Below are 9,083 nucleotides of genomic sequence, written 5' to 3'. Positions count from 1 at the left end.
TTAGAAATTAATTCTTTTCTTTCTCACTTATTTCTTCTCTTAGACAACATGCAGCTAATGTACTGGTCAAAAACACAGAACAATACAATTTCAATCCTGTGGCTTCATGAAAGAGAGGCACATGTGTTCCAGTGAGCACTATCAAGTTCAAGTTCCTCTTCCTACTTAGCCAACTTCACGAAACCGAGAACATGCCATGATTTTAAACCACAGTCATAAACACTAACATTTAATATCCTGTTAGATCATTGTAGATTCCAAAAATACATATTTACATGTTGACTTAATCCATTGGATGTTAGCTCTTTCCACCAGGGTAGCAAGATATGATAGCACATGGAAATGTAGAAAGGATATTGCCTGATGGATGAGTTATGGGCTTCCTGGCCTGGGAAGGTTGGGAATGGGGACCCCTCAGATAGAGAGATGAAAGCTTTAAGGTACACACTTTAGCTGGTCTTGCTGTAGGGTAGAATTAGAAGATGTAAATTCGTTTTCTTTGTTATCTTGTAAAAAATTTTTAGAGAAATTGAAGCAATCACAGAGGGGAGAGTGCAGGATTTTCTTAATGACTAGACCTTACTCATTTAGTAGAGTGGATGTTAACTTTTTATGGGTCAAAGTACCCTCAGAAAATTTGATTTAAAAAAATCCAATCCCCTTTCCATAAAAAAGCACAAACAGCCCTAACTGGTTTGGCTCAGTGGACAGAGCGTCGGCCTGTGGACTCAAGGGTCCCAGGTTCAATTCCAGTCAAGGGCATGTACCTTGGTTGTGGGCACATACCCAGTAGGGAATATGTGCAGGAGGCAGCTGATAGATGTTTCTCTCTCATCGATGTTTCTAACTCTCTATCCCTCTCCCTTCCTCTCTGTAAAAAAATCAATAAAATATATATTTAAAAAAAAGCACAAACATTTCATACAACATCACAGTTTATGGATCTGTTGAAAACCATATATGGGTCTCACAAACCCTTGGAGAGTTTCATAGAATCCTAGTTCAGAATTTCTGGAGAAGAAGTGAGTCATCTATTAATTCTTACAGCATTACCAAGTATGGAAAGAGAGGAGAAACAAATTATGTGTATGTATGTGTGAATGTGGGGATGGGAGATATGCTAATTAATAGTAAATGCTTTCTCTAAAAATCTGAGCTACATTTCTGAATAGTATAAAAAGAAAACTTTCTTTGAGATTCCTGGAAACAGAACTCATGGACGTCAATATACTTACAGTGGACATAAGACCAAGAAAGGGGAGGCGGAAATGGAGACAGTAAAAGGTCAAACATTCTCTTTGAACACAAACAACACTGATTCAATAAATATTTACTGAGCATCTGCTATGGGAAAGGCACAGTGCTGAGCGGTGGGGACAAAAAGCTCATCTAGACAGATGTGGTCACTGCCCTAAAAAAATCAATACATAAAATCTAAGGGTCTCTAATAGTTACATATTATAATATGTTGTTGTATTCGTTATAATAATATATAGCCTAATACATAATCTAAAATAGTTTTTGGTATTTATTATTTTATAGAGGAGAAGACAGTGGTCTAGAAAGGGTAAATATTCTTACACCCAGGATTAGAACCCAAGTCTCCAAATCAGACTTTTAATGAGAAACTAGTATGCACAGGCCCAGTGCTAAATATTGTTTGAATAAATTTTCAGTCTGATAGAGAAATTCCACATCTTCATAAACTAAATATAAACAGGTGTTCATCTACCATTCTGTCTTTCTAATCAGAGTTGGGGCTTTGTTAGTTATAAATTACCAAAGATAAGTCATCACATATTTGGGTAAGAAGAAAAGAGTTCTATCCAGATTTTCCCCACAGGAATTAGGAACTGATAGATAAATGAAATTGTACCCGTTTCATAATTCCAGAAAACAAAAACGGCCTACACTTTGCAGCTTTGGAAGGACAGAAGGAGAATGTTTGGATCTAATGATTCCAAGTTCAAGTGAAAAACATATTCCGTTGTATTCTTATAATTTATTATTGTCTGCTTGTTTATGGCAGTGTTTACTTTCTATGTCCTCTGCAACCACACAGCAGGATTGGGAAAGGAGAAAGGCTGGTGCGCAGGGACCACTCAGGGTGCATTTTGAAATCCTTTCCCCTGAGGAAGGGAAGAGATCCAGGAGAGCTGCTGCCCACACCCTCCATTCTTCTCTGCTAACATGCTCCATCTCATTTCCTCTAAACCCTGGAGGACGAAGATATGTTCATTCAAGCACACTCCCACAAAAAAGGAGAATATCTACTCATAGCATCAATTTTGAAATTAAATGTGCATCTTGACAGCCTCAGTCCTGTCCCTGCAAGTAGTTGGAACATGGGAAGGCAGAGAATCAAAAGGAAGGAGATGGCTAATGAGGAAAGCCAATATGAGCCCAGCAAGCCCAATGGAGCTTGTGCCCACAGCCTACCATGGAGTCAGTTCAGGAGTCAGGAAAAAACCCTAATTAAAGCTTCATGTGTGACTGGGAGCTGGGTACCTCCAGGGCTTATCTGTCTATCTCTTTGCTACCTCCAAATGCTGTCTATTTCTCATACAAAGAGCACTTTACTCATATAACTACCTCATATGTATCATTTGGAGAATCTAGAATCTCTTATTCTTATACTAGAGGCCTGGTGCACGAATTCATGCACCAGTGGGGTCTCTCAGCCTGGCCTGTGGGATTGGGCCGAAACTGGCTCTCCAACATCCCCTGAGGGGTCTTGGATTGCAAGAGGGTGCAGGCCAGGGTGAGGGACCCCACCAGTGCATGATCAGGCCAGGAAGGCATGTGGGAGCTTGGCCAGCCGGGGAAGGACTTCAGGAGGATTCCAGGGTGTGTCCGGCCCTTCTTGCTCAATCCTGATCGGCTGGACCCCAGCAGCAAGCTAACCTACCAGTCAGAGTATCTGTCTCTTGGTGGTCAGTCCACGTCATAGAGAGCAGTTGAGTGGCCTTAGCATATCATTAGCGTATTATGCTTTGATTGATTGAACAGACGACCTGATGACCAGACACTTAGCATATTAGGCTTTTATTATATAGGATGTTTGAATTCTTCATCCTACCCCTCACTTCTAGCCCTGGTTACCTAGAAATATTTTTGTGAAGTTTCCAAAATAATTGCAAAGAGACATAAAAAATGATAAGGCACTCTCCTTCATGCTTACCATGTGTGTAATACCTCAAATATTCCTTACACTATACCAGTTCTATTGTTCTTCTCTTTCCAGTCTGTACAAACAGTTCCCTAATATAACTTGAGAAATTCTGCTGTCAGAATATGGAGAATGGGTTTTTTTTAAAAGAAAATTTAGTCATAAATTCAATGATTTTCCATAGACTATTAAGGGGCAGATGAGGAATTTGCATATTTGTGTTCTGCCAAGATATGTCCTTTCCCTAGATATGCAGATCCATGAAAGATGAAACATAGAAGCAAATCAATGGGATTCTGAATCACAACACATCTCTAAAATATCTAGAGATATGCACTAAAGTATCTTGATGACACTTTTAAATATAAAAGGTGAACTTGGGGAGCCAATAGCTATTTTTCAACTGGCTTGCAGGAGGTAGTTCCATTTAGAAGGGTAATTCTGATCAGAGGAAGCCAATATACTTGATGCTGACTTCATTTGCTCACTAAGTAATTTATCTTACACAGAGATACTGAGCACTTACTAAATATGCTGTATTTACTAAGATTTGGACCTTGCTCTAAAATTCTGATAGCCTTTGGTGAACCATTATTGTACTTTCCCAATTTCCTAAAATTAATCATCTTTGGAAAATGGAAGAAATGCAACCTATGAATTGCATTTGATTAAAATGTTATTTTTAAAATAATTGTTTTACCTTGGAGTACATAGTCCCTGAAAAGGTATGTTATAGGTAGTGGTTGTGTCTCAGTCTAGATTAACACAGACACCTATTATATGGCAAAACTCTATCATCTATCTATCTATCTATCTATCTATCTATCTATGGTACCATAAAGCAGAAAATGATATTGATATTACAGCTATAATTTCAAAACACACTATAAAATTTAAGTAACCAGCCATGAAGTATTTTTGTTTTGTTTCCTGAGTATAAACATAATTCATTGTGATTTTGGAATACATGGATACACACACACACACAAAAAAACACACAAAAAACAGAAAAAAAACACAGAAAAAAATCATTCATCATGAACAATGCAGAAAAATATGTATTTTGACTTAAAAAATAAATATAAGGTATTTGAAGGAAATTTCACTCTACAGAGATAAAAAGAAAGGCAGATGTTGAATAGACCTTGAAGCAAATTCAAAAGAGTAATGGCATTGATTTCTTTGTGCCACTTTAAAATATTTCTAGGGACATCCAGACATTTACCTTTGTTCATGACATATTTTATTTTATGGTCAAGAGAGAAGAGAAGAGACAGAAAGTGATCTGAGAAGAGGTATTCCTGAAATAACCAGGAAATAGATGCAAGTGAGGTGCGGGGGAAAAACACAACAAAACAAAACACCGTAAAGGCAATGTCTCAGGGCTTAAAGAGAATGTCTAGGTCACTATGAGAAGGGAATAGATTCTTGGAACTAAGATTAGCTGTGAAGAGATAATTAAAAGGAAAAAAGGAAAGTAAATGTGTGAGACCACTCAACCTCCTAAAGTAATTAGCAAAAGATGGGATCACAGGATTCCAATCCAGTTGCCAGGTGGCATCTTGGATGTCAGTATGGTTAGAGGCTGATGAGAGGAAGGGGAGAACATTACACATGCAGCCCACAGCTTAGGTGTGATCCTAAAAAGCCAAATGTATGTCTGTGAGAATGCCCATGGACTCTTTGAAAAGACCTTCCTATATTCATGCTTGTTACATTTCAGGTTTCTGTGCTCTTTGAGAAAAATGACATTTTATAAACAACTTTTAGTCACGACCATTTCAGACTCATTAATTTCACCCATTACCCTCATCACCCTCACAGCATGAAATCTTGCAAATACTGTTTTGTCTAACCTTCCTCAAGTTATTTAATGCAGAACATTAAAGCCATTTCTTATCAAAAATCTTGCCTGTAGATCTCTGTGTCTTAAAAATACAAAAAAAGCATAGAAAAGCGACAAGTACATCAAACTAAAGATGACTTCAGTTATATGACTACCATAATTTTATTGCTATCAAGAGAGCTCAGAAATCTAGACTGTCTGGATCTGTTTGTTAAATGAGATGCATGTGAGTTGACATTGAACTCTATGAAAATGTATTGAAAAATTTTGGCACCTGGGGATCATATTCAAGACCATGCAGAGCTCCTCTCCTATTAAAATAGGGGTCTCCAGAAAGAGAAACAAGCACATGTAAAATAACAGTAAGTTACAGCTAGATCATTCATTGATTCGACGGGGAAAAGGTTCGTCACAGTTTATGTTAATCAACTGAAGAACAGATTAAGCTAAATACGAATTTTTCCCCAGAGACTTCTAATGTTTGCTTGAAAGAAGAGATGTCTTTTAAAGAGTTGTCCTATTTCCATTCAAGGGCTCTAGTGAACTGACTAGCTACAGTTAGTGAACTGCATATATACACATGCTTGCAACTACTCAAAATATTTCTGAACACACACATGACAAATGTTAACAGTGCATTCTTTGGGACGATAGAATTAAAGGGAAAGAATAAAGGGCAAGATGAGGTAAGAGATTTTAACTTTCCATATCAAGAATATACTTCTGTATTGTTTGAGTTTGCCATGAGAATATGTTACTTTTCATTTAATCCTAACTTAAATGTAGAAACAATCATCTATTGTGAAGTAGTGAAAATATGTACTGTACTTGCTTGAGAAGACACTTAGGACCCTGACTCCACCTTCCTTTGTGGGAACAATTGAGGCCATCACTTCCCGATGACTGTAAGCAACAGCCACGGCAGTCTGGATTTTCCTTATGTGTTTGGAACTTTTGAAAAGCAGGACTACCCTGGGGCCACCACTCACAGACAAAGCACCCAATATCAACTAAAAGAAGGTGGAGTCCCCTTGGGTCAGTTTGCACGGCTGGCTTTCGGACTGTGAGAATCAAGCCCTTCTTCAACAGACGCTTCCAGCCAATGGAAAGCATGTAATCTATTCCCTCAAGCATATAGGGCTGGTGTCACCCTAGAGCAGTGATGGCGAACCTATGACACGCGTGTCAGAGGTGACACGCAAACTCACTTTTTTGGTTGATTTTTCTTTGTTAAATGGCATTTAAATATATAAAATAAATATAAAAAATATACATCTTTGTTTTACTATGGTTGCAAATATCAAAAAATTTTTATATGTGACACGGCACCAGAGTTAAGTTAGGGTTTTTCAAAATGCTGACACACTGAGCTCAAAAGGTTCTCCATCACTGCCCTAAAGCCAGGAAAGCACTTGCACTCGCAACTAAATGGATATTTTCTGCCTTTGCCATCGATTTCCCTTTTCAGTGTAGTTGGGATGTAGATGGCTATAGACCTAACATCAGCAGAGTTAATGTCTATGTCACAGAAGAGGAAAGAATGGAGAGGCCACATCTTAGGCCTGGCCAATTACATACATGGCCACTAGAATACTGACATGATTGTGAGGTAGTTCTTTGTGTATGAACCCAAGCTAGAAACTTATCACCTGGCAGACCTCTAGCAGAAAAAGGGTCTCAGAGAATTCTATCTTCTAGAAAAGCAGATCTTAAACCCTTATTGTGAGCAGCAGAATTGTCTAATAAATGTAAGTGTCTACAACAAACTAAGCAGTTTTTATATTTGGAATTTACAAATGAAATGTGTGGCATTCTCTACAGAGCTAAGATGTGGCTCTTTCCTAATATAATTTCAAAGTGCATAGAAATGGGTTGCCCTGATATGAGGGAGGCACACAAAAATCTTGCCACTTCCAAACCCAGATGTGGGCAATTAAAGTGGAAATAATTCCATCTGCATAGGTTCCACCTCTGTAGAGTTTGAGGAAGTGCCTGACATATATATTTTCAAGTTCCCTTAGTCATTGTGATGTGTTTGCATGGTTTAGATGCTAAGCTCTTCTGCACTGAAGGAATTCTTAAAGGCTACAGTGGCCTTCCGATAAAGGTCTCCACCACCAGGCAGTATCTACATGAAAAGACTGAGCATTTTTTGAACCACAATTGCATATGCTGCAGATTTCCTCAAATGGTCTCCTTTTGACCAGCATTAAGTTTTTAAAATAACATTTTATAGAATCTGATGACATCAGAAAAGTGAACTTGGAACAGTGTGACATCTGTTATAGCATAAAATGACTGCTAAACTTTCAGTAATCTCTTACATACACACAAATAGAGCCTAAGTAAATGAAAAGAAAAGAAAAACAACAGAAATCTGTATATCTTTGGCAAGCACATCTTTCATGGGATGGTTAAAGATTTCTCATAAATCCTCTGATTCATTATGATTACGCATCAAGTAATGCAAACAGATTCACCACTACCACCTCCCCTTTTACTTCTGGCTGACAAGCTGGCAAGGTTATTATTTCACAAATCTGCCTGTTAGGTCATTAAGGCATATGTCATGCTCTATGCCTGTTCACTGAATGTGTCTAAAGTTCATAGCAGGGAAGACCATTAGCTAGCAAATGCATAAACAAAACCAGAGTACTCTTCAAATTTCTATTATGAAAGGCAAACATTTGCTAGTTTATGTAAGACTTTATACCAGGTCTCTAAATGTGAAGATGTAGAAATATTGACTAATTCTGACCCCGAACTTCCTATATAATTAGAAAATGAACTAGGATATTATTCTCTAGCAAGTGTTAATGACCACAAAGGTTTAACAAGTGGGGGTAAATATGTAAAATAAAAGCTGACAATAAGTTAAACCAAATACTAATTGCATACTTTTATTTAAGACATTTTCTGAGGTTTTTATTTGGAGGATATATTTACAGATAGCCAAAACAAGATGTCAATATAATTTTAAAGTCCTATGTGACAGAGTCTTTAGCATCAGGAAGTTAAAATGGTTGACTGAACTTTGTCTCTTCAGAATAAATTATTTTGGCATTATAAAACCATCCCGTCTATCCACAACCTCAAAATGATGGTGGTGGGGTGTTCCAGAAACACTTCCAGAAGACAACTTATTGTTCTTATTCATACAGATCTCATCACCATCAATTAGTATTCATTAATCATCCAAGCCTGCTCGGTATAACTGCAAGGACTCCTGTTGGGATCTAAGCCGATCTAAGTTGAAATGCACAGTGGAAACACCACTGTCACTGTCAGGGGACGAAGTGATGCATGCCAGTAGATTTTCTAGAAAACAGATGCTTGTCTGTTTTTTAAAAAGAAAAATCTACTTTTATGTAACCATAGTTAAGTGAAATATTTCTAACATGCACCAATATTTACCTATATTAGATATGGTGTAGGAAACATAAGCTAAACTTCTAAGGTCATCATCAGGGACATCAGTAATTTAACAGCCTTAGCAAGAAGAAGCTGGGGTGGTATTTTCTGGGGAGGCAATAGCCACTGGCATCAAGAGTCTAGACTGCTTTCAGAGCTGCTGCTTATCAGCTGTGCAACCTTGATCAGCTACTTTCACGTTCTGCATACTAGTTCCTTGTTAAAAGGAGTAACAATGGTACCAAACTTACTGGGTTGTTGTAAAGATGAAATGCTTGCAAAAGACGTAAACCCAGGCCTAGCACAGCATAAATCATCAACACATCTTAGCTCTTGTGAATGACTGGTCTTGCTTCCATTTTTAATGTCTGATATTGAATCTGTTGTATTCTGTGAAACTAACTATGTTTATTAAAATTACAAAATTCTTACAGCTATTTTGGCTACTTCCAAGCAGATTTCTACCTAACTTAGAGATTTTTTATTGTGGTAGAACACTTAACAGTTTTTTTAAATGTTCAATACAGTATTGTTAACTATGGGAACAATGTTGTACAGTAGACCTCCAGAAGTTATTTATTTTGCATAATTAAAACTTTCTACTCATTGACCAACTCCCCATTTTCTCCTCCCCATTCCCTTGCAACCACCATTCTA

This window comes from Myotis lucifugus, unplaced genomic scaffold (genome assembly GCF_000147115.1).
Source record: "Myotis lucifugus unplaced genomic scaffold, Myoluc2.0 scaffold_26, whole genome shotgun sequence".
Classification (NCBI taxonomy): Eukaryota; Metazoa; Chordata; class Mammalia; order Chiroptera; family Vespertilionidae; genus Myotis; species Myotis lucifugus.
Note: the sequence above shows the minus strand (reverse complement) of the source record.